The sequence below is a fragment of the Rhodnius prolixus genome, unplaced genomic scaffold (genome assembly GCF_049639745.1).
Source record: "Rhodnius prolixus isolate KJV_2025 unplaced genomic scaffold, Rpr scaffold_3, whole genome shotgun sequence".
Classification (NCBI taxonomy): Eukaryota; Metazoa; Arthropoda; class Insecta; order Hemiptera; family Reduviidae; genus Rhodnius; species Rhodnius prolixus.
Window position 1 is genome coordinate 11,418,552 of NW_027411603.1, and position 26,975 is coordinate 11,445,526.

The following is a 26,975-nucleotide window of genomic DNA, read 5'->3' on the forward strand; positions in this document are numbered from 1 at the left end:
TAAAAATAAATAAATAAAAATACTTGAAAGAACAAAAGAACGGACGTAATAATGTATTAGGAAACCATTTGTTATAATATTAAAAAAAAAAAAAGAAAAAAGAACATCAACCAATTCTACCCAGAGAGAAACGAGTCCAAAGTTTTGGTGTGGGAAACCAACCGAGGAGATAGATGTTGAAGGCGGGCCGCGTCTGTGATGGGGGTCGCCCCTAGCTAATTTAATAGCAAACAACCAGAGGATGGGTACTGGCGAGATCAAAAGGGCCCTGGTTACAGCCTGACAGCATCCCGGCTGCGGTTGACACACAATTGTTCTACCCAATCCTTCGGTCGGTCGCCAAACCATCACTGAACATTTCATTTTACAATATACATATGTAAAATTGTGTTTGTTTATGTACAAAAATATGTAATAACCATAACATTAAAGGCAAGTTATTATTTAGTAAAGGATATCAATGACATCATCATTGCTAAAGATTATAGACGGAATAATTTTAAAAATACCTCTGACGTCACATAAACACAATTAGAGTGCTTTCTAGAGTGCTTTCTCTGGCCAAAAATTGCGGTAAAATTAGAATTCGAACAATGCAAAAATGATGACTTGAAATTATACATGCTCACTATTGTATCGTCCATTTTTAATGATAAAAGGAATTTCATCCATCTTTAGAGGTAGATTTTGGTTAAAAGAATTCCACTTCATTTATCTTAAATGTATGTTGAAACTTATGTTAGAGCCGTTGAAATCGCCATTGGCCAGATTCAGCTGACAAGTTGTGTCATTTCTTGGACGTGTCATTCAATAGCTTGCGCCAAGCATTTCTACAATTGAATTTATTTTATCGACTTTCTCCCATCAATATATTGTTATAAAATTAATTATAATAAAATGGTAGTACATACTAAACCGAAATATTTTTTTATGGCGAGTTACTTGTCGACGACGTTTTTAAACATGCAATACGAACGCGATGCGTTTCGTACGAAGTTTCATAAATTATTAATAAGAGTTAATCTATGTGCGGCCCGCCAAAAAAAAATTAAAATTTAAATTGGCCCATTGATTAAAAAGGTTGCTCACCCCTGGCTTGGACAGTACTGGTCCATCAAACCCAGGAAGGAACTCATGTTCTTTAACATCAAAAAGGGAGCTGATTCATTGCATCAAACTTTTCTGGTGTTCAGCTTCGAAAGAAATACTTAAAACAGCTTTATCTTTTAGTCATTCTATAACAATAGTAATAATAATAATAAATTATGAATTACATTTACTTATTTATGTTTTGTATTAGTTGAGGTCTATCTCCAACTGTATGCCGTATGTGGGTTAAACCAGTTGTAAAAAATTAAATAAATAAATGAATAAATAATAATATTAATAATAATAAAGCCTTTTATTTTTAGTAAAATACAAAATAAATTTCATTCTTGAACATGATAAGTACGAGGGTCGTTTGAAAAGTCCGTGCAAAGTCAGAGAGATAGCACTACTGGCGCGTATCGAGGTTATATTTAGTTAGTAGCATCTCTTGGAAGAACACACACCAAGTTTCAGCCAGATCGGTCTATTTCTTTGTGTTTGGCATTCGTTTGAATCGAGGAAGTCGAGTGATTTTCAAAAAATGGACGAAAAAGAATTTCGTGTGTTGATTAAACACTACTTTATGAAAGGCAAAACGCCTCAGGAGACTAAAGAGAGCTTGATAAACATTATGGTGACTCTGCACCTTCGATTAGAACAGTTTATAAGTGGTTTCAAAATTTTCGGAGTGGCCATATGGGCACAAGTGACGCTCTGGACGTTCTGGACGCCCTGTTGAGGTTACTACTCCAGAAATCATTGATAAAATCCATGATATGGTGATGGATGACAGAAGAGTGAAGGTGCGTGAGATTGCTAGTGCTGTGGGCATCTCGAATGAACGGGTACATAATATTTTGCATCAACATTTGGACATGACAAAGCTATCCGCAAGATGGGTGCCGCGATTGCTCACGCTTGACCAAAAACGAAATCGTGTGAAGTGTTGCAAGGACGGTTTGCAGCTGTTCCAGAAGAATTCGCAGGACTTTAAGCGTCGTTTCGTCACTGTGGATGAAACCTGGATACATCACTACACTCCTGAGACCAAAGAACAATACAAAGAATGGGTTACCAAGGGGGAATCTGCGCCAAAAAAGGCGAAGACCGTTCCTTCGGCCGGAAAGATTATGGCGACTGTCTTTTGGGATTCGCAAGGAATAATCCTCATCGACTATCTGGAAAAGGGTAAAACTATTACAGGTGCATATTATTCATCGTTATTGGACCGTTTGAAAACCGAGCTGCAAGAAAAACGCCCACGATTGGCCCACAAAAAAGTCCTTTTCCATCACGACAACGCACCAGCTCACACCTCAGCAGTTGTGGTCGCAAAATTAATGGAAATAGGGTTCCAACTCGTTTCACATCCCCCCTATTCTCCAGACTTGGCTCCCTCGGACTACTATTTGTTCCCCAATATGAAGAAATGGCTGGCAGGAAAAAGATTTTATTCAAACGAGGAGGTGATTGCAGAAACGAATGGCTATTTTTCAGACTTGGACAAATCCTATTATTCGGAAGGGATCAACAAATTAGAGCAGCGTTGGACGAAGTGTATAAGCCTAAAAGGAGAATATGTTGAAAAATAAAAAAGGTTTACCCCAAAAAATTAAGTAGTTTTTATTTTTGCACGAACTTTTCAAACGACCCTCGTAAAAGACCTGCACTGGGTCCAAAAGACCATCCGTGGGATTGTTGCCTACAATAATATATTTAAACATCACAAATATTGCTTTAAACTTTAATTATAATTAAAAAAATCTGAAAATAATTTAAAAATAATATTGTATTATACCATTATTTATTAGAATTTGATTGAATTAGGTAATTGTGACGGAAATTCCAAGCAAATTTACAAAATGTACAATTGGTTTCCATTTAATTTAGATATGTTATTAGCTGCTCTTTTGTGAGACTCTCCTTTTCAAAAAAGCAATTGCGAAACTCTTGTAAGTTTCAGCGAGAAAATGATAAGTATTCTCTGGCAAGAACATATCGCACAAAGAACAGAGGTAGCCTTCATCATCTCTAAAAAAATCTATAATTTAGGTACTTTAAGTCATTCTATGTACGTATATTAATCCTTTTCCAGCGCCATTTCAATGCTTTACCCACTACTAATTCAACAGGGCGAAAGATGGAGAACTTCCACAACCCTAGGGCTCTACGACAAGTCAAAGAGTTCTTTTACCTGCCATCGACACCTGATCCTATGAAGTCCTGCAGGAAATTATGGGCACTACCATTATCTATTTGACCACCCTAGAAATAATGGCCAGAATATGTAGAAAAGGGACTATTCACACTCTATTGAACATGGACGTCATTCAATGTCACATTGTGACGTGTCAACTGGAGAGTATCGTCTAACTTAGGATCAAAGAAATTATTGAATACATTTTATATGGTGTCACTCACTGGCTGGGCAACTGTCATTCACATCATGTCAACTGAAGTCGCCGTGCGTGCAGCACCTCTACACAATGTATTCACTTGAGGTACCCTGCTGCTGCTTTGATGATTCATTCTATTTTTTTGTTTTCTAAACATCAGCGACGTGAGGTGTCAATGTCAGCAATTAGGATATTATTTCTATTTCTTTGCGAGGAATAAAAAAAATTTACTTTGTATAAAAGTTGTGCGTTAAGCAGAGTTGCAGCTCTCCTCCGCAATAAAAAGCTCAAGATTTTCTTAAAACCTGGATCTATTACTAAATGTAGATGACTCCAGTACAAATTCACTACAATAAAGAGACTTTTCATTCCTTCACGAGCCCTTGAAAGTACAACACTCAGCTGTTTGCCCTTTATGTAATCCCCTATTACAAAAGTAAAATAGACCATTTACTTTTTCATTAATTTTGCCCAATATAAAATGTTTCGGATCTCCTGAGATCTATCCTCAATCGTCGAGAAACCGAAAAACTAACTAACTAAAGACAAAACTTGTAGTTCTATGAGACAGTAAAGTTACAGCACTAAGTTATTTGCACAATTGTAACCACAAATCATATTAAAAACATTTGATGAAAACCATTTGTATCTGGTAATAGAAAAAAGGATAACACAACCACCGTAATGTCTTCAGTTGGAAAATTCAAATATAATTTAAATGAAAATGGACGATAAATTATGGACGATTAATCGTTTGCAATTCTCATTTCCGGCCAAGGCGATTTTCACTTTAAATTCTTACTTTTTGAATATACCTAATTCTTAAAAAGGTTAGTTGGTAATGCAGTACACCATTAATCGATAAGTGGCACCAGAAAATCAAGCTATACTTAGAGCTTGTTAGAAAAGTATAACTGTAGTTTTCCGAGAAAACTATGCCAATAAATTAAACGTATTTCAATAATGAAAATTTATAATCTACAATTTTTAAATTCAAATTCAATCTCATTTTGCGCTTTTTTGAAAGATATTAATGATAAACTGGAAAAAGCAAAGAATTAAAAACGAAATAAGCATACAATTTATCTTGGCTACACTGGAAAGACTTGACTGCGCCCATTCTTATCGTGTTTAAATGAAACAGAATAGAAATTTTGGGCCTTTATTTTGAACATTAACCATTTAATACTACGTAATGAATAGACAATAATGGCATGTTCTCAGATAAATAGATTTGAGGATTTAGAAACTTGTTTAAGATGGTATGAAGTACCTATGCTATTTGCTAATTTTAGTAAAAACATCATACTGCAGTGAAGAGCTGGAAAGATAGCAGATTTAGATCAGCCATGTCTAAAAGTGATGCATTATACCACTAGTGATGCAATTAAACAGTCTGACATATGGTCAGATGGTATTTTTTTTAAGGAACTTTAAATTATATTTATATATCTACAAGACCAGTATAGAATTAACCTTTATATATATATATATATATATATCCAGGTTAAAGATACAACTTTCCCACCTTGTCAGCTGTGATTTCTTAGACTTGGCGGGAGTAGAAGTGTAAAGACGAAGTCATTCAAATAGTCAAAGAGCCCCCGCTCATTGCAGCCAATCGCTTACCTCTACACACACTCACACACATAAACAAATAGACGAGTTTAAGAAATATTATTTTTAGCCATTTTAACTTAATTTTTCATCATTATCAACGGGTCCCACCTGTTTAATATTAAGCCTAAAAATGGGACACAACACGTGCACTTATTTTAAGGATATAATCGTGCCAAATGTTGTTTTTCTAATAATGGGTGGATTATATATACACACAAATGTACAAAACGAGAATAATATTAACTATTAGCAAGTCTGATTTGGCTTTTACATCAATTTTATATATGTATATACGAGGGTCGTTTGAAAAGTTCGTGCAAAAATAAAAACTACTTAATTTTTTGGGGTAAACCTTTTTTATTTTTCAACATAGTCTCCTTTTAGGCTTATACACTTCGTCCAACGCTGCTCTAGTTTGTTGATCCCTTCCGAATAATAGGATTTGTCCAAGTCTGAAAAATAGCCATTCGTTTCTGCAATCACCTCCTCGTTTTAATAAAATCTTTTTCCCGCCAGCCATTTCTTCATATTGGGAAACAAATAGTAGTCCGAGGGAGCCAAGTCTGGTGAATAGGGGGGATGTGAAACGAGTTGGAACCCTATTTCCATTAATTTTGCGACCACAACTGCTGAGGTGTGAGCTGGTGCGTTGTCGTGATGGAAAAGGACTTTTTTGTGGGCCAATCGTGGGCGTTTTTCTTGCAGCTCGGTTTTCAAACGGTCCAATAACGATGAATAATATGCACCTGTAATAGTTTTACCCTTTTCCAGATAGTCGATGAGGATTATTCCTTGCGAATCCCAAAAGACAGTAGCCATAATCTTTCCGGCCGAAGGAACGGTCTTCGCCTTTTTTGGCGCAGATTCCCCCTTGGTAACCCATTGTTTAGATTGTTCTTTGGTCTCAGTAGTGTAGTGATGTATCCATGTTTCACCCACAGTGACGAAACGACGCTTAAAGTCCTGCGGATTCTTCTGGAACAGCTGCAAACCGTCCTTGCAACACTTCACACGATTTCGTTTTTGGTCGAGCGTGAGCAATCGCGGCACCCATCTTGCGGATAGCTTTGTCATGTCCAAATGTTGATGCAAAATATTATGTACCCGTTCATTCGAGATGCCCACAGCACTAGCAATCTCACGCACCTTCACTCTTCTGTCATCCATCACCATATCATGGATTTTATCAATGATTTCTGGAGTAGTAACCTCAACAGGGCGTCCAGAACGTTCAGCGTCACTTGTGCCCATATGGCCACTCCGAAAATTTTGAAACCACTTATAAACTGTTCTAATCGAAGGTGCAGAGTCACCGTAATGTTTATCAAGCTTCTCTTTAGCCTCCTGAGGCGTTTTGCCTTTCATAAAGTAGTGTTTAATCAACACACGAAATTCTTTTTCGTCCATTTTTTGAAAATCACTCGACTTCCTCGATTCAAACGAATGCCAAACACAAAGAAATAGACCGATCTGGCTGAAACTTGGTGTGTGTTCTTCCAAGAGATGCTACTAACTAAACATAACTTCGATACGCGCCAGTGGCGCTATCTCTCTGACTTTGCACGGACTTTTCAAACGACCCTCATATTTACAAATAAATTAAATACGTCTGTGCACGAGTTTAACTCAGTATTTCTCAACCTTTTCGCTGCTCCTATTGATTATTTCATAATTTAGAATAAATAATCAATAGCCCGATACTCGGATAGACTTCACAGTTCAATATAATGAACGGATACGAATAAAATTAATTCCTCAAGTTCAACAGTGCGACCTTCAAGATAATGACGCAATACACCTTAAAGTTGTTGCCAGCTTCTAGAGTAAGATGATCTTCTTTTAATGCAAAGGAGTAGGGGACTCATGGATTTTGTCTGTGCACCATCCTTTTGGCATCAACACAGAGCAGAACTTTAAATTGAGGCTCGGATTTGAACTAAGTTAACGCTCTTAGTATTTCCTCTCATCTCAGGATCTTTTGTAAACGAAAATACCGGTGGTATTTTATCTATTGTAACAAATTATTAACTGAAAACAACAATTTTTCCTTTATAAACAAACCGTTCCACTACACCAATTGTTCCTTTATCGATGTTTCTTTTAATCATTATTTTAGCGCGAACAAATAAATTTGTAGTTTTAGATAAATTAGCTGTGCTCGGATTCGAACTAAGTTCGAATTCAATTTGCGCCAAGGGCGTAAAATGAATCGTATTGAAATAAAACCATCTATATTTAAGTTAATAACAACCAAGTATATCAAAAAATTTCAAAGCAAATAAAGTTTATTTTGAACATTGCCTAGCTTACAAGTGTGAGCTATTTCAAAAGTATTTATCAAATTAGCAGAAAAGATTTCATTAGTTAATTAACAATACGAGAATTCTTGGTTTGTGGGTATCTCTAATAAGAATGATTTGATCTGTAAATGACTTAACAGTCACTTTTTTTTTCTCACAAGTTTCAATGTTATTTTTCATCTAATATGAATTACGGATGAGAAATAACATTTTCTCCAAAAAGGCAATCAATTCACACACACATAGAAAAGGGAGAGATGTTAAAAAGAATAAAGATATATGTATAGTATACCACAGATGTTTATAATAGTAGTTTTAGTAGTATTAGTGAGATGGAAGGGAAAGCTTTAGAACGTTGGAAGGGCACACAATGTCGGCTCTTTCGTCCTAAAAGTGATTTGCACGCTTCTGGAGGCGAGAGGCGAAAATTTATGGGCGAATGGTACGTCAAGGCTTTGGTACTTTGGTGATGGGGTAAATGTTAGAAGAGATGGACTCACAGGGAGAGGAGGAATGGGCCCGTTGGTAGATATTAATGGGGCCAGGCCAAGGGACTCTCCGACATCTCTTCTCTATACACAATAACTAGCCGTCAATAGTAAAGTGTGTTGCTGGCGATAGATTGATGACGTTTTCTGTCCATGTTATTAATAGTGTCCGGTCTGAAAATTGCGCCATGTCAATCTACCTACATTACTCTCTGGAAGGAACCCAGGCTCTCAATGTGCCCATAATTCCCATCTAACTGAAAATATCTAGCCGGCCAATGTTGGAAATATCACCATAGTTATTAAACATAACGTCAATATATTCTTGTATTAACCATAATTTCAGATAGTTTACTTGATTCCACAAATATTCTATTAATTAACTTTAGATTTCCTAATTCAGCAAATTATACGAGTATTTTCGATTTGAAGAAAACTTGTGCATATCCAAAAAAAAAATTGGTATTAGACAAAAATTACTGCCCAAAATTATTCACCACAGCCTTCTAAATTGATTTATTAGTTTTTTAAGTAAATAAAGCTTTGAAACAAAAGAACTACTTTGATTGTTTTTAAAACAGGAAGAGGGTTTATCTTTCGAGCTTTACAACGTCATAAAACTTGAGCTTTTTTTTTGTTTTGTTTCTTGTGTTTATCAAACTGCCTTCTTCCTTTTCCACTTGCGTGTGTTAGTGAGAAACCTCTGAAAGAAACAGTATGATGTGAGCCTGGGCTATACAGGCGACATTGGATAGTTGCACAGGTAGATTGGTAACTGTATACGGATCAGCTGCCACTTCCGTCCTTATTACCACTCAGGTGAGACCAACAACCTTGAAAGGGAATAAAAAAGAACAGAGAAATGAAAAAAAAAGACATCTACTAAAGAAAAAAAATTGGGATGCAAAGAGGGGAAAAGAGTACACAAGAGTATTGTAAAATAACTAGAAGTATCTTTTAACACATCAACACCATAATATTTAAGAGTCTACCTATTATGTGATTCAGTCAACAGAAAAGCGATGCAGTCAAGAAAAACTAGAGATTGGTTCGAAAAGAAGAGCAAATCTGATTTATCGAATTACTTTAAATTTAGTAACGTTCACCGATACCAGTACCTAAAATACTGTGTAGCTGAGACCAATGTTAGACAAAGCCTATATTCCCTGACGATGGATAAAATTAAAGATATTATCCTGAACTGCGGACCTAAGTTTTGAAAGTTGCAATCCTTAAATTTACCTTTTTTAGCCAACAGGATACTTCGATTGTATTTCCTGTGAAACAGGTAAATTCAGGAAATCTGCAAATTGTATTACTTCCTCTTTTAGGGAGAGTTAGGCACAAAGTAAATAAATAAATATATTGGAAAAAACATAAAATAAAACATTCTAAGCATCACTCTCACTATAACTGTGGCCATTATGAGTTACTGATGGAGAAATGTTGTTACATGGAACCATTATAGCTAAAACGATATATCCATAAGTACCCTATTGAAAGGAATTTCCTATATATGAACATAAATCTTTATCAAAAAGGGCCCATTCTCTTTTACCGAGTGTGTGTGTGTATATGTGAAGTGTGAACACAATCTGTACGTTGTTTTGTGTGTGTTTCAAAAGGACACTCGCAAATCACTATACAAAATACAAGGACGTCAAGTAAAAATGGCGTTAACAGAGTCTAAGGGGAAAAACGTTTTCTAACAAAGAGCCGTGACTTTTTTTAGATAAGTTAAATTCAAACAATTGGTAATATTATTATTTTTAGTAAAAAGAACAATCACAAATTAAGTAAAATTTGCATAATTGAGTTTTTTTTTACTAGAAATATAGATTAAGTATACGATATCTGAGATGACGCAACTCAAAAGATAAGTCAAGAAATAATGCTACGAAATAACTACAGCCTACAAAACATTACAAATAATCTCTATAAAAACAGAAGCCTGATTTACTTGTCGGCAATTAGTCAACACCTATCTTAGGGGACTTAGGGAGCTGAACTGTGTTTCTCGGTCCATCCATTTATCATCACCAATCCGAGGAATCTTCTGCTAAATTATAGACACGCCCCCCCTTTTACGTCTCCAATCTCCTCCATAAAGTAATCTCAATAATTCTTTAATATCCGATCTAATAGATACAGGAAATTCCACACCAGCCACTCTCATTCCAATCCTCTGGATATCCTCTCTTCATTAACTTTTCCTGAAGAGCTTTGTAGTTTTTGGCCATCTGAACAAAACATGTAATATATTTTAAACTCATGGTCCTGTAAGTGTGTTTGGACTACATGACCCATGAGTTTGATGCAAGCTTGATATCAAGTTTAGATACCGAAGTTGCTTTCTAAACTTAAGTTTACGCTTAAATTATTCTCAATTGACTTGGAAATGGGTTCTTATTTATTATTATATTTTTTAAACTTCGTAGACTGCAGATACACATAAAATTCTATTTTATTTGTATGAAATTTTTTCTAATGAATCTTTTAATTTGTTTTTCTTTTAGGGGCCCCCTCTGGGAAATGCAAAGTGATAATCTATCCTCTAAACTGCTTCTCCTGACAACTACTGTCTAGCTACAACAAGAATATTGAAAACATTTATAACATTCCAGTATTTGATGAAGGGCTGTATTACAGAACAGAATTGTCTTTGAAAAAGACTGCATTAATTTGCAAATTAGCTAACTGCTTACACAAAACAATTCAATCATTTTTCACTTGAAACATTCTAGCAAAAATTCTTTAAAACGCGATTTGGGTGAATGTAGACATTTAATTCTAAAAAAGAACAGAAACCCACATAGCTCGGGTTTATTGGCGACGCCGTCATGGGGACAAACAGAGTAAAAAGAAACCCGGCACTACACTTATCCCAGGCATAATTTACAGCAGGCTCCTACAACTATTCAGTAATAGTTTAGGCTAAATTCAATAAGTTAAAAGAAAATATGGCTGAATTCATAGTACCGGAGAATATCGTTTATTTCTAACCGTCATAGCAATGATGTTTATTGCATCCCCGACTGGTTTCGAACTTGAAGCCATCATCATGAAATCATAGTGATGCTAAAACAGCCGCTAGAGCTCTCTGAAGGCACAAATGTTTTTAATTATTACCTGGAGATATCAGATATTGCCTCTTCAATAGAATTCACTTATTTAATTTGTTCCTTACGGATACAGTTTACATAGATCGTGTAAATTTTCTACTTTTACCTAAGTGACAACACTAAAATATCATAGTATAATTATGCATCATTTTACGAATATTAAATTATTAAACACCAAAAAGCAATATATTTCCGGATATGTAGCATTTACGCTGCTATCTACAGCGTTTTTTCTTAGGTGACTTGTTTACGCAATCATTGATTGGTCTCCCATTAAAATGTTTGAATTAAAAAATTAATTAATTCTTAGCATCAATGAATAAGGTAGTTCAGCGTTGCGAGTTCAAATGTTCGCGTCTCCTTCGCGTTAAGTACATATCTAACTTTATGTTTCTGAAACATTAATTATATGCCAAAGAAAAATTTAATACAAATTCTTTTACACTAGTTCTGTTTTTACTGTTTTTTTACAAAAAAAAAGTTCAGCTGTTTTATGACATTCTAGCAGCCCACCATTTAACCTGCCTCAATCAGTCAGCAAGTGTAGCTCCTGCGGAAGGAAACATTATTAGCGGAAGTCCCAATTATGAAAATCAACGATATCCAGCACTGCGAACCCAACCAAACCGATTTCTTGCACGTGGTATTGTTTGAAACTGTTGTTCTATAAGGAGTAGCATTAAGTTTTTGACGCGTAAACTTTGTATAGTACTAAATAAAAAGTAACCATTAATTTTTTGTCACATGTGAATTTAAATCATTTTATTGAACTCCTAACTATAGTTTGACACCTGATTGCGAGATTTTAATGTTTCCAAAAAAGATTTTTTACACAAACTAAAGGCAAACTTTACAAAAAATAAAAGTTACCAAATTTCTGATCAAATAGGCACTTCAAAATTTAAAATTTGAAGTGAGTTAAGTAATTAATGTAGTGAGGAGAAAAATGTGTAATCTTTATTCTCTCTTCTTCATACTTCAGCAAAATGAAATATTAAGATCAAATAATGTGCCACGATAGCCGAGCGGTTAAGAGGCGAGACCTGCAAAGCTAATATGCATTGTGGTACTGGGTTCGATTTCCCAGTCTAGGCCTTGGATTTTATTTAATGTTTAATATGAGAACTTTGACTTTATGAGTAAAGTATGTTTGCTAGTCGATTCCGTCCACGATACCTAATCGGACGTAAAGCCCCTCCTCGAAAAAGGGGCCCAACTTGACGACTTTTGATAAGATCAAGTACTAATCACAATAAGAAGCTCAGTGGCACTCATAACGAAAACAAGTTTTTGAGTTTACTCAAATTCTATAAATTTTTGATTATTATTTCCGTTCACAATTCATGTACAATCACAAAAGCAGAGCTCTCTGACGATTACAAAATATTACTTTGGTTCGATTCAATAGCAACCTCTTTTACTGAATAAAAAATGTAGTATCTGGTAAAATTCCACAACTATTACGATGCATCCGCTGCTGGATTATAAAGAAATAATGCATTACTAACACAGACACACTTACAAAATGCATAGGAAGTATACATTCCAATTTCTAATTTTAATAAATTTTGATTAATTGAAAAAAATACTAGTTGTAAATGAAGTTTTTTTTTAATCATTTGAAAGCTAAACATTATGGTTCAGTTACACATATCTATACATATATGTAACCAAAGTGATAAGAGATAACAGTACTAGAAGGTAATCAGACTAGGCAGGTTATATGTCGTGTATCCATAATGCAAAAAAATTAATTAATAAAACTGTTTTTATCAGTAATTAATAAAAAGTAAAGTAGCATACTTAATATCGTTGATCGAAGTCCAATAATCTTGATCTCTGTTATCACGTTATCGATATGTAATTATTAAAAAAATAATAATGATAACAAATAACAAAATTGAACAATTTCTACTTGAACACTACACGGTGTCTGGCGACTGACTGAAGTGAGGGTTGTAATGCACCCCCTTGGTCGGCCCCTCCACAGGACTGAGTGCACTGTGTGGCGCACGCACCCTACCCACAAGAGTGGGGATAAACACACTAAATAGTATACCGCATTCTATTTTGTATACTGTTAACACCTTAACTGCTTTTAACTTCTCATTGCCTTTTTTTTTTTTTTTTTAAACTCACTCTCTTCAACGCATACTCGCTCTCAAATGTAATTTACTCATTCTATTACCTTCACCAGAAGAAGTACAGAAATGCATCTTGTGGCTTACATCCAACTCGGAAACACTTGGCTAGATTGAAGATGGACAAGAGAAAACAGCACATTAACAATCACACAATGAATAATATTAAATAACAGCACAAAATGCTTTCCAAGCTGAAGGGCATTAGGACGTGAGTGACAATCGTACAGGTGTTTAAAAGTGTAAGACAAAGACCGGCGTATTCGAATACTGTACCGCAATACACCGCTGTATTGCGATACTAGGCTATTGCAGCGCCTTATAAAATTAAAAGCTGATTCAAAGTTTAAGACAAAGACCGGCGTATTCGAATACTGTACCGCAATACACCGTAGTTTTGCGATACTAGCTGACACAGCGCCTGTGATACCTAAAGTGGTTTATTCAGCTTTATAGGTTAAATGTTAAATTATCTGAACCTGCTTGAAATTTAAAATACTTTTTACTTATTTATTCATATATTTTTATATTTTCAAATTGTATTACGTAAAGAGAAGTACTGCCTTCTTTTTTTTTTCGATTATTGTGCACCGTACTCCCTAGAACTGGATGCGTACAACCCTATTCCAAAATTACTGTCCTAACATAACCAAAGGCATAATTGGAAACACTGTCCGTCTCTCCATTATTACCATTCTCAAATTCCATTTGACAAATTAGATTCTCAGTCTACAGGACTTTGACGCTTTAATTATTAACCTTTACCCTCTCTATAACTATCTCAAATGCTAGTTCCCATCTCAACTGACTGCTTGTCAATCAGTAGAATGCAGCAAAATAATTTAATGACTGTAATATTCTTTCATTAAAAAATTGATTCTACTATTTGAAAGATTTTTCATCAGTGTTATTTGCTTTGGTAATTTGTACTTCAATAATAAATAAAATGTGTTCTTGAGAGCTGTTATTGACAAACCTCGCACCCTTAATTCTTTTTGTACTTCTTATTTTTAGAAATATAAAAATAATTCTGGATCAAAAAAACTAAGAACCTGGAAAAATCCATTAAACTTATCTGCCCGTGACTTATTCTTTTCTGCAATTTTGATTTGGTTTACACCCCATGATGAGCACAAAATGGAAAAAAAGTGTTTTTTAACTAAAGCGAACTGTTCAGAACAAAATATATTTACACAACAAAACTGTATTCAAATTTTTATTTAAAAAAAAATATATATATATATATATTGTTCATGCTAAATGTATATATTTATTGTAAACAAATGAACCATTAATAATAAATAATAGTAATTTATTACATGAATAAATTGCACTTTATGTGGGACAGGTGGAATAAATGCGCTCATAAAACAAAAGATGTCACATTTATTTATGGACGGTTGCCAAATAGTGGAACACCTTTTCAATAATTGGTTTTCGTAATCTTTTTTTAAAATTAATACATTCCTTATTGTTGTTATTATCTTTATTATTCTAATTATTATTAATGTTCAAGCATTTTATTTTAATCTCTTTAACCAAAAAGCAAAAAAACAAGAATCCAAAAAATCAAAAGAGACAAACACCAAAAGATTGAGTTAAGATCATCTATTTGTCTACGCACCTGTTCCTAAAATTTTTCAAACTAGTTCTTAGCTATCCTAACTTTATTGTTAGTATTATTTCTAAGCGTATTTGTCAAAACAATCAAGGTGACCATTATGACAAGAAGAGGAGAGGGGGGAATTGCAGAGGAAATAACAGGGTTTTTTGTTTTTTTGAACTGATTCCAAAAATGGCATCCTTTTTTTTCCCCTCGAAGATTTTGTTTCTGAGGAATCTTGAGTTTTGATTAGTTTAAAAAATTTAAAGCTTTACGCCAACGTTTCGAACGCTATTTAGTTCATCTTCAGGCTACAAAACGATAAACGAGAGACCAGGGTGTTTACTAATTCATTATGGAAGACTAAAACATTGTTCACCATCGCACTTAATCATAATATAAATATAATTAAAATGAAAACTATAAAAAATTAAGTAAAAACTTATTCTATCAATAATTAATGATTTGATTATATCTAAACTGATGGAAGCTCAAAGATTGCTCAGAAAGAAAATCAAATCTTGGAAATGTCTGTAATAATAATGACAAACGGTTGACATGGAATCCCCCATACTAGATTGAAAAGACAAGAAACTAACCAACGCTACAAACTTCTCGCCAGACTACTTGACAAACGTTCGAAACTTAACCTACATAACAAAAGACTCGTATATCTAATATTACTGCGACCTATTTGGTCATACGGCATCGAAGTATGGGGATCGATTAAGCGTTCTAACTCACTACGCCTCCAGGACATTACAGTCAAAAAATATTACGAAAACTTCTTAACGCTCTGTTCTATGTATCAAACCTCACTCTATCCATAATGACCTCAAAATCCCTTTCATTACAGGTTCTTGCTAACACTCGTTTCTTCAAATTTCATTCCTCTACAGGAGCTCATCCTAACCCTCTCATAGAACACCTATCTTCCTCCACATTACCAGGTAATCCTCCATGGAAATTGAAGAGAAGATAGCCTCGTAATCTTCTCTTATCGTGAGAGCAGTGTAGCTGAGCACGTTACTGGAGTGACACCACTGGGTGCTTTCTCCACTCATGATTTTCTTTTATTTTTTTTAACCAGGTACCATATTTGCTTGTTGCAACAACCGTTGCAGTTGTAAATTCCAATAAAAGATTAAAAAAGAATGACAGCACCTTATTTTTTTTATTTAGTTTATTATTATTATTATTACAAGGCTGCGAAGAATGTCGCGCTTCTGGGGAGGTTGATGGCCAATGTAGGTGGCCCGCGAGCAAGCACCCGTCGAGTCCTGATGAGCGTCATCCACTCCACCCTCCTTTATGGGGCGGAAGTTCTTAATAAAATGGCGTATAGGAACAGGCTAGCCAGAGTCCAGAGGCTCGGTGCACTGCGGATTGCCTCGGCATACCGCACTGTATCCGAGCCAGCCATCATGGTAATTGCTGGGGTTATCCCTATTGCCCTCTTAGCTGGAGAGCGTAAGAGGCTTTATGAAAGGAGGCAGGAAATGAATAAAGAAGCCGTGTCCAGGGAGGAGCGTTTCCGAACCGTCCTGGAATGGCAGGCTGCCTGGGACGAAGAGCCGCGTGGCCGATGGATAGCCAGGCTTATCAGAGATATAAGCATCTGGATGAGGCGGTCATTCGGAGAAGTAGACATCTATCTTACCCAACTCTTGAGTGGGCATGGCTTTTTCAGAGCATACCTCAAGAGGATGGGTAAGGAGAGTCAAGAAGATTGTGTATATTGTCCTGGAACGAGGGACGACGCCTACCATACCTTTTTTGTGTGTGAAAGGTGGGGTCGTCCCAGAAGAGATTTGGAGTCGATAATCGGGCGGTTGACTCCTGAGATTCTGGTAGAGGCGATGCTCTCTTGCAGGACTAACTGGTCGCTAGTGGCTGGTTTTGCAAGAGTAGTATTCGTCTCTAAAAAACGGGACCTAGAACACAATTGAGTAGGGTCCCCTGAGTAGGGGTAGGACTGAGGCCAAGCCTGATGTAATGCTGAAATCACAGCGAATCCAGGCTAGGCCTGGAAGTAGGGGGGGGTGTTTTAGCCGGTAGGCCGCGAGGGAGTCCGGCACGATGTGCGTAAGTTGCATTTCACCCACTCTATTAAAAAAAAATATATATTATTATTATTGTTATTATTGGTTAGTTCTCGTAATACTTAACACTCAAATCAATGTAAAGATAGAAATAGATCAATATAGAGTAAATTATTTGGAAAGAATTAAATTAAAGGCAATTTTGAGTTGGTTAAAATAGAAATGTAAGAATTGGGGAACGGAGCCATTGCAAGAAAAAAACACTGAACTAATGGGAAAGTTGCTCTTATTTGATTTTGGAACGTAATCAGTCCCCGGGATTTCCTTTCATGGCAAAAATCTCGGTGGTTAGCGTACTAGATTCCCGCGAAGCGAAGATCCTCGGGTTCGAATTCAGCTGCTGAACCTTAGATTTTCCCCTTCCTAGGTGCTTCTTACATCTTATTGTGGTTTAGACCCGAACATGAATTCTTGTCAGCTCCTTCTACATGGTTTTGATATCTTGGTAAAGCCTTCTTCTTCACTCTAATCTCCAAGATTGCGGCAGATGTGGTGTATAAGAGCAAAGTGAGAACAAAATCTTGATATAACATTACCCCGAACACTGCAGCTGACTGGAAATAGTGAGCATATCTATCACTATCAGGTCAATAATTATGCACATGCACAAGTTGGCAGATTGCTCTTGCCAAATGTGAACATTTTCTCAGAGCTGCTAAAATTTGTTCAAATAGAGCAACTTGTTTAACAATTTAATCAAAGTTTTTGTACCAATATTCACAAGTTATTAAAATTGTTGTGAAATACATTCCAAGCTTATTTTTAGAATGGTTATCGCAAAACTTCTTCCACTATGTGATGTAGCCGTGGCAACATCACTGCAAACAGGGCGGAGAAGGAAAGAAGCGAATCATATTATTTATGAGTCCTGTCAATGTATTAAGATAATTAATAATTTCAAACAAAGAAACTAATTAAGAATTTCAATAATAAATTCAAGGCCAGCCAAGGACATTAATAAGACGAAATGGTGTCTTCTAGTATATAATTTTTGTGATTAACAATATGTTTGTTATTTTGATAGAATTAATTATCAAAAACGTACATAAATTTATTAATTAAGCCCAAAATTAAGCCACAACAATGTCATAGATTATAATGTATTTATCTAACCCTTTGTGTTCTATGCTAAAGGTCAAAGCATCAAACACAATAGCTCATTAATTATAGCTTTATTAATTAGATTTAATGCTAGATTAATTAATTAGAAGCACAAAGAAGAAGAAATTGATGACAGAAAAATGTAGTTACCTATTATTGTATACCTTCGAATTCTGTTGGCAATGAATACCAATATAGTTTGATCAAATTATTTATTTTTTTATTTTATTTTTAAGCAACCCAGTCCGGAAATAGAGTCTTCCCTTCAAATTACGAAACACTGGACTTCCCTAGGTTTTATTAATGGCTAATGTTATCTTAGGTTAGGTGCTCAGTTAGACACTTTCCAGCTCTGAAGTTGACCAGGAAGCTTTGTGGAAATGTTGTAGCTCTAATTTGTATGATTTCGGTGATTAATATCAATCAGCGTCACCACCCCCATCGTTTTGGATCATTTGAAGGATTACTCAAGATGACAGTAGCAGGAATCGGATTTAGGTGGTAAGTAATTGAATTAAACCCTAAGAAGAGGCAAATATTAAACTTAAAGTTCAGCAAAGTTAAACTCATGACTGAGGTATTGATTAGAAACTTAAGGGAAGGACTATTATAACATACATTCAAGATCAATTATGCACTCTTCAGTGACCAGGACGAGTCCGAAAATATACAAGAAATCTTAGAAATCAAAGAGCTGCAAGGGTTCCAGCAGTGTTTGTCTAAATCTACGTGTTCCACCGCGTACCAGGACAAATATTTTCGGGTGCCTACGTGGAGAAAACCTTTAGTTTGCTGTTCTTACTTTTTTAAACAGACCAGAGCAAGGTCTCAGAATCTGTAAATGATTGTAGTTGCCCAAACAGAAGATTCGCCTTTCTCAGAGAGCCAGAGCGCAGCTGATGATTCCTCACTTTTCGATTCCACCCGAAAAGGGAGCAGTCTAGAGGTTATAGCGTCTTGCATCGCCAGGGACCTCCTCTCATTCCATTCTATGCCAACATGTCCTAACAAAATAGAGTAATTATTTCTGCCCAGATAGTTGAGTTTAACCAAGGCGTTTCTAAAACCATCTGATACTTTAAAAAAAAAAATTAATTTCAAATCAGTGAATGGCTTTTTAAAACTGTCCACATTTTGTTTTGTTTCCTTTTACTGTAAGGTACTAATCAGGTTCGAAACAGAGCTAGTGAAAGGAACCCACTTTTTATATTTACAAAGTATAGTGGCAATTTTTTGATGGGTGATGAAACTTCGTTAAAAGAATAATAAAAATAAAACATTGAGTTTATAGTTGACAGAATATATTTGGCAAGAATAATAAACTCTTTTCTGGTCAGCTGAACTGGGTACGGGGGTATGGATCAGCAGACTGAAGTGCTGAACGGAGACTAAAAAATTAAGTTTTTTTTTTTTTTTTAACAAAACATTGTTAGCTAACGGTACGACAATAGTTGTATAATTGGAGACGCTAGGTGTACTTAACACGAAATTGTAATATAGTGTGTATGTTTATAGGTACATATAGATACGCACACATATGTGACTTGTCGTCGTGAACAATGGCAGTAAGCTCGTGCATAGACTGACACACGTGGGGAAGCACATCTTCTCAGTGACGGTAAACAGTTCACCTCCCTGCTTCGCGCTTGTCGCCCGCCCGTCCACTTCCAGCCTAACTTCAGCTCTCTCGCTCCTATCTCCAGTCTACACATATTGCTCACTTTAACTCAATTCCCTCGATTTTCCTAGCTCCTTTTATCTACATATTTATTGCTTTCTTTCTTTTTCTTTTATTTTTTAAATAAGCATTAGTATTTCTATGTGACAAATTTTTATTTCGACGACGAAACTTCTACAGGAAGTCACGATGTGAGGCTGTGATTTTGTCCGAAATAATATATAAATATATACTATATATCATTTATTTGTGCTACAATCAGCGCGTTGGCGATATGAGTAATAATGATAACCGAGTAACAAATGAAGCAAACGAGTGGAGAAGTTACCTAGTGGTAACACTCCAAAACATTAGACTGTTAGTCACTCTCTTCACTAGAGAGGAGATCAAGAGGCCAATGCCTCTTAAGGCGTCTTGTCAGCTTCTCAGGAAGAGTTCTTGAAGAAAGATTTTGAGCTAGAGGATTTATATGAGATTGCAGGTTAAAATGAAGTTTCCTGTATCGTGTTTTTAGCGACTTGTGTTAAGGTCAGTGTGTATGGTCAGGTTGGAGACATAAAATGGAGCGTTTACAATAGTTCGAAGTATTTTAGATTGAAGAGATTGAATCCTTTGGAGATTGGTGCGTTTAGTTGAACCCCACAGCTCTATTCCATACGCCAAGATGGGTTTTGAAAATAAAAGTATAGATCAGTCTTTTGTTGTCCAGAGAGAGTGTTGATCTCTCTAGCGATCAAAATTTTACTTCAGAAAGTACCTCTCCAAAATTATCGTGAAGTAGCTACTTCATCCTCAAATTCCATCCTTCATTTCCGTAACTTTGATGAGCTTTAAAGAAGTATCAGGGACTAAAATGTAGAGAAGTTAGGTTTCTAGTCCGAGGATGATTGCTACCCACTTTGCGAGTTCTCTGAGGACGTTGCCAGCCTTTCAGCATTTGGACGAGGATATTCTTTTCCAGCTGGAGGGCTAAAAGTCACTTTGGGCCAACGTACTTTATTTTCAAGTTCATGGATTAAGGGAACTCTTGAGAAAGGCAGTTCTTCTTTAGTGTCAGTGTCGTCATATAGTAATATACTTTTATAATACTCTACAGGTTTAACTGAATCTCTAAAATGCAATGTTGAAAGGTACTAACTTGGACGGAAGGAGAGTTTCATGAATTGGAATTTAGTTATGTAACTTTGTGCGTTAAATGCACTTACAGAAAGCTATCATTTGGTGCATTTTTTTGTCAGTAAAATTTAATTAAAAGCTGTTCTAGAAAAAAAAAAATCCTCTAACACGCTATTCACTGAACTGTACGGTATTACCACGTAAATGAAATCATTAAAAATGGAATATGAATATTACCTAAAATTATTTTCATAAAAATGGAAAAACTTTCCCAAAGAGTGAATTTTCTTAAACTATTTCTAAAAAAAATAGAAATCTTGGTAATTTTTTTTATTTTAAAGATGGCGGGCCTATGAGGCTTACTTCCTCAATTCTAAATTTGAAAACAAGCAAGAATTGAGCTTCATCACATAGGAAATTTTTGGAGTTTATATTAATTAAACTTTAAACAATAATTTAAAGAAGTATTGACTTAAAAACGGGATAAAGCTCGTTTTCTTTATTGTCTCATGAACGTTTATAAATAAAATATACAATTTCTTCTTTGACAAAAACTGTCTGATTTATTGTTTGATTTAAAATAATGTGTTTGAGGGGAAAAAGAAGTGCGATAAATGAGTGATACAAGTCAACATGAAATGTGTGGTACTTACATCCGTCGGTCTTCGTACAGTTGGTTACAGTTGTAGCTTGTTAGGCCAGAAAATAAAAGTTATTCATATAAATAAAAAGAGACAAAACTATATATATACAACAAAACTATACAATGGTTACGTGTTAGTGAAGAGGATTATGTCGGCGCTATTGGGACAATGTGCGCGCGTTTGAGTAGTAAAAAGATCAATGTGTGTGGTAAGGCAACTTGATTTATAGGTGACGAGTGTGCAGCACATTTGGACCAGGAGAAGAAGAACGAATCAAAAAGAACGAATTGGTGACGTCATCGTGCACATATAAACTCTGACACGTCAGAGAGCATTAAAGATCGACATTTCGTCCGTCCACCCCTTGGTGACGATCAGCAGTCATAAATAACGGGTAGCGCTCGTATATATACGAGTATATAGATATAGACACGAGTTAGTAGGACTATTGCAAGAACAACCGGCAGGACATTCATCAGGATGACGGTGATGGACATGGTATATTGGAATAAGGAGAACGGATAGCGACGAGCGAGAGGGTGGACAAAAGAAGAGCCCCATAGTGGCAGGAGTGAGTGAGATAAAGAGCGAATATAGAGAAGGGGCGTACTGGTATTGTAATTAATAACTTTAATGGGGCGGAGCAGTTGTTTGGAGCTGTCAACTTTGAGTGAGTTATGTCGCATCTGCTCTTTTAGCCTCTAGTATGTCTCCTTTTACTCACCAGTCCGAGCCCAGTTCGCTCTTGTCGTTCTAGATCTACTTTGCTCGTCTATCTCGCTTCATTTTTCTTTTTCTAAAAAGAGACTACAAACAGTTAATTGTCTTACGCTTTTTACCAAGGAGCGCACAGGTTCTGATTCAGCTAATTACAAACTCCCAAATTATAGTATCTTAAACTTGCTTGCACGCTTCTATTTCAAGTAAATTACAAAAACAATTATTATACATAATTATTATGAAATAGTAACTTGAAAGTAGAAATTTTATGCTTAGGAGAAAACTGTCCGTCGGAAGTTGATAGTTTTTCCCCATTAACAGCAGAAATTTATCAGTTCGTAAGTTATATGGTCCGCTTTTTCAAAAAAAAGATTAGATAATTCATTTTACGTATTCAATAATTGTGATAAGTGATCATAATTTGGAACAGCATCAGCTCGGAAACTCTACTCTTAAATCATTTGTTTATTTATTTATTTTTTTAAATAATGACAGATCTAAGAAATGTTAATGACGTGTTCAAGGAAATGACGTGTATGGTTTAATGAAATGGCTAAATACCAGCCAGTTTGTTAAACGCAGACATTAAGATTTCCAAACAAACTAATATACAAATACATATATGCATGTGTGCAATAGCGGTCGAGCGAGAACGGCAAACATCCCCAGTTCTGGTAGCGTTTAGTTAGCCATCAGAGCTATATGAAAGTTAAGGAGTTAAGAAGAGATCGTGGCACCATCGGCGTCTAAGTTAGATGAGAGTGTTCTGGAAGAACAGGAGCGGATTAAAGTGGGCAGATACGAGTAACTAGCCATGGAACTAGGGATAGCAGGATTGGACTAGGCTGGATACGTACGGAAAGGTTTAGGACAATATGGGTTTAAACGGTATTGACGCATAGAATGGAACATTTACTGTAGTTCTTAGGATTCTGGATTATTGAGTTTGAATTTGAAGGAGATTGGATCGTTTAGTGGTCCTGTTCTGTTGGCGTTCGTATGTCCATATTGGTTATTGTACAGCGTTCTTTAATTCGTTAGTGTTAGCTTAGAACGTTTATCAAGTAGTCGTTTTAACATTTTGTAGGCAAATTCCAAGCTATTTCAATTGGTTGGAGATGTTATTAAGGATGTTGAGTTGCACTTATGCCAGGCTTTTGTGCAATCTGACAGAAGAACAAAACGCAGATAAGGTAAAGAAGAGGATGGAGTTTTGTAAATAAAAATGAACATTACATATTTTGAATTTTAGGCGCCACGGTAGCCGAGCGGTTAGAGGCGAGACCTGCGAAGCTAATATGTATTGTGGTACTGGGTTCGATTCCCGGTCTTTAGGCCTTGGATTTTATTTAATGGTTAATAAAAGAAATTTACAGTAAAGTATGTTTGCTAGTCGCCTCCGTCCACGACACCTAATTGGTAGTTGGACGTTAAGCCCCGCCTGAAAAAATAGGCGATTACTTTACTTTACTTTATTTTGAATTTTTGGTTCGTTAACCTAGATTTTTCCATTGTCAGAGCCTAGGTTCAAGCAGTGAAGGTGACTTTAATTGCTTCGGATGCTCATGAAAGGATCTTTTGGGCACAAAATGGTGGTTTCCTCTTCGTAGGTTAAGGAAACTTTACAGACCCTACTAGTTAGATAGGAGAAGATATCTACCTAAGAAAACGACATCAACAGAGCCACCAGGAATTCGTACCTAGGATCTCAGCATTAAGATCCAATATTTTTTATTTAAAGATTGTTCTTCACTTACTTTAAAAACATATTTCTTTGAAATGCTCCTTTCTTTTACGGGTTTACAATCAAAAACATTTTACTACCAATGCATTCATCTATTTCACTAACAATACATCTTATCAATTACAAGATTTAATTTCTTTCCAAAATAAATTCATTAGAGAGCTTGAAAATGTTTCCATCTGTATCTAGATGACATTTCAACGAGCAATAAAAATAACATTAATTTATAATAAAACGGAGAAAATAAAATAATAACGACCACAATAATGTCATAAAATAGAATACTCGTATATACAAATATGCGATTTAAAATATCTTTATTTTTTTTATTTTTTACGTAAACTAATCTCAAAATTTATCAGATCCTTCTCTTTATAGGCAAATGTTAATGTTTTCTTTCCTTAAAAAAAAGAAGAAGTAATTCTGACATTTATGACGAATTATTTATAGAATACGTGAAAAGTAAAAGAATAAAGAAAAATTGAAAGGACATTGCAAGAGTTTTATATGACAAGTTTCAGCTTGGACAAGATTATAAAAATAAATCACTTAGAATTATATTCATAAATAAATTTAATAATAATAATAAAAAAAAAGGTCTGAAGAAAACCTTGCGGCCAAGATATATTCATATTTTGTCTTTGTCACCATAGTGATAAGGTTTATGTATTCAAGAATATATATTGTATATAGCATTGAAATTCAAATATATTTATAATAATGACACACAATTTTTATTTTAAAACGTAATTTTAATGTTGTCAATATGGTAGAATGTTTAGTTATTCTTATACTATTAGAATTCTGCGTAGTCAGATGGTTCAAGCAACAATAGTTGAAGCCGCTGTATGTCTATTAAAGAAGATTGTAAAGAGAATCATCATCTTTTGCAGAGGTAACAATTCATTGGACGAGGGCAGACAATGCTACTGGTTTTAACTAAAATATTGTTACGCACAGAAACGAGGACCTCTTGTAATCAGTATTAAAGCTACCAGAGTACAATAACAAATCTAACTTTATGTAAAAAAGTAACTAAGTGAATCATAAAGCACAAAGATTAGGTATCTTCCATTATTAAAATACATTTTACTTTGAAGACATTTCTGAGAGGACTTTACAAGTATCTTATGCTAACTGTTAAAAAATATTACTACTCGATGGTCCTTAAGAATTCAAATAATACACCAAAAAAAACAAAAAAACCGGAAACGCTTTAACTCAGCGCACAGACAGACGCACAGACTTTAGTTTCGCATCTAGTTGCCTGCCTTAACATTTCATCAATCTAGCAGGCTACCCTACACCAGAAACTGGCAGTAATAGGCCTACCGTCTAGTAAACGACAGTGTTGTCAAAGAACGAAGAAATAGTTCACGGAATCAAGCACTGAGCCCCAATGACCAAAGAGAAGCTTTGATAATAATGTATACATTTTTTTTTTTTTTAAATCTAAGGCGTGACAACAGCTGATGCTTTTGGCGTCCGTTGCTTATTTCAGTGCACTGTTAGCCTCTGACAGTAACAGGACAGTGAGCTGTAAAAAGCTTCGAGAAAGAGAACGTGTAAAGGCCGCAGCTGTATTTGAACCGGGTATTGATTCCCAGGCGAAGGAATCCAGTAGACTAAATACTGCGCTAAATCCTTCTCTAAATAATAATGATAATGAAAGATATGTTCTGCTTGAAGAGACTCTGTTTATTCAAGCAAATACCACGTCTTTTGCTCGATGAGGCAAATAATGAAAGCATAGTTTGGGTCTTAAGGCAGATAGACAATGATGCTCGATTAAGTTGTGAGATGCTGACTCTTGAATTCTTTCAGTTAGAACCTCAGAGCATTATAGTAGACTACCCTTTTGGCTGTAATTGGGGGAAAGTAGTTACTCTCACTTTTAGAGGGATGAGCAGGAGAAAAGATAATTGTTTTTCCTCTTAGTTTTTCCAGTTGCATTCATCAAACATTAAACATCAAAAGATACAGTTCAAAATGCATTTGGTGATGCTCTTGTATGAAAATAAACTTAATGCTCGCAGCATTAAAACAACATAATAAAGATTTTTAGGAAGAAAGAACATTAAAGATATATAAAATTTGTGAAGCAAAACATTATGCGATATCTATGTAAATATGTTGGATAAAGATTATTTATATTGCGAACGAGCACATTAGTACTCGTAGAATGAGGGACTGGTTCTTATCCTGGAGCCACTGCTACTGCTGAAGTCGATTAACAGGAAGAAAGTGAGGGTGATCGTTTGGAAGCGGTAAAGAAGTGCGGATGAGAGGGAGGTGCAAATAATAAAATGTGACGAGTGTTGTTATGTCGAGAGCAGGATCACAGGGGAGCCGAATGAACTGAAGATAAAACAAAGAGGATTATATAGTATATCGGGTGTAAGAGTATAACCGGGGGATGATACATCAGCAGACTGGGAGAGGTGCACCCTGGGGTATAATGCCGCAGTAAACCATGTCAAGCAGTACATACTCCTCTGCTGACTTGGAGAGTCAGTGTGCAGCCTAACCTTAAATATATAAGCGAGGTTACACTAGAGAAATAGGCTTCCTCCAGAATTGAGCGCTATCCTTCAAAAAAAAAAATTTTTTTTATACGTACTGGAAGGCGGTAAAGGGCCCCAATGGAAAGTGGGGATAGAAGGAGAGGTAAAGAGAGACGTGGCGTCATTTCCGCCATCCAACGCCACTATGAGCTGTTATAGAGAAAGAGGCGGCCGAGCCTCCGAGACCGTCCCGTGGTGGGTTATAATATGCCCCCGTAGTCTGATTTATTGGGCAATAAAGTATTATAATTAAAGGGGGTGGCAGTGTCACTGGGCTAGACTCACCCAGCCTACTTTGGGGGTGGCTCTTCCGCCCCCTTCCCTCACAGCCAGACCATCCAGTTCGCTGAGAGCCCATATCTATAAATCTAAAGAGAAGAGTCGTGAGGACTTCTCCAGTGCTATCCCCCATACTCTATCTGACGGCTAGGCTGAGAACTATACCTCCACTCTAAATCAACTCTTGAGGCCACGTCAAAACGTGGCCCCCAAACATCGATCGAAATGCTGGCTAACTTTATATATTGTGTTAGCATCCTATTCTGAA

At 35.7% G+C, this 26,975-nt stretch overlaps 1 protein-coding gene across 3 annotated transcripts in view; it reads right to left on the minus strand.

Annotated features, from left to right (window-relative positions):
• Nucleotides 1-26,975, minus strand: part of tio (zinc finger domain-containing protein tiptop) — a 331,986-nt gene that overhangs the window by 39,411 nt on the left and 265,600 nt on the right. The window contains exon 1 of one of the 3 annotated variants that reach the window (XM_074126809.1): nucleotides 12,819-13,697. The exons of the other annotated variants lie outside the window; for them this stretch is intronic. The gene's annotated coding sequence lies outside the window, so the exon portion shown is untranslated. Of the gene's footprint in view, nucleotides 1-12,818; nucleotides 13,698-26,975 lie in introns of those variants that run through there. 3 annotated transcript variants of the gene reach the window in all.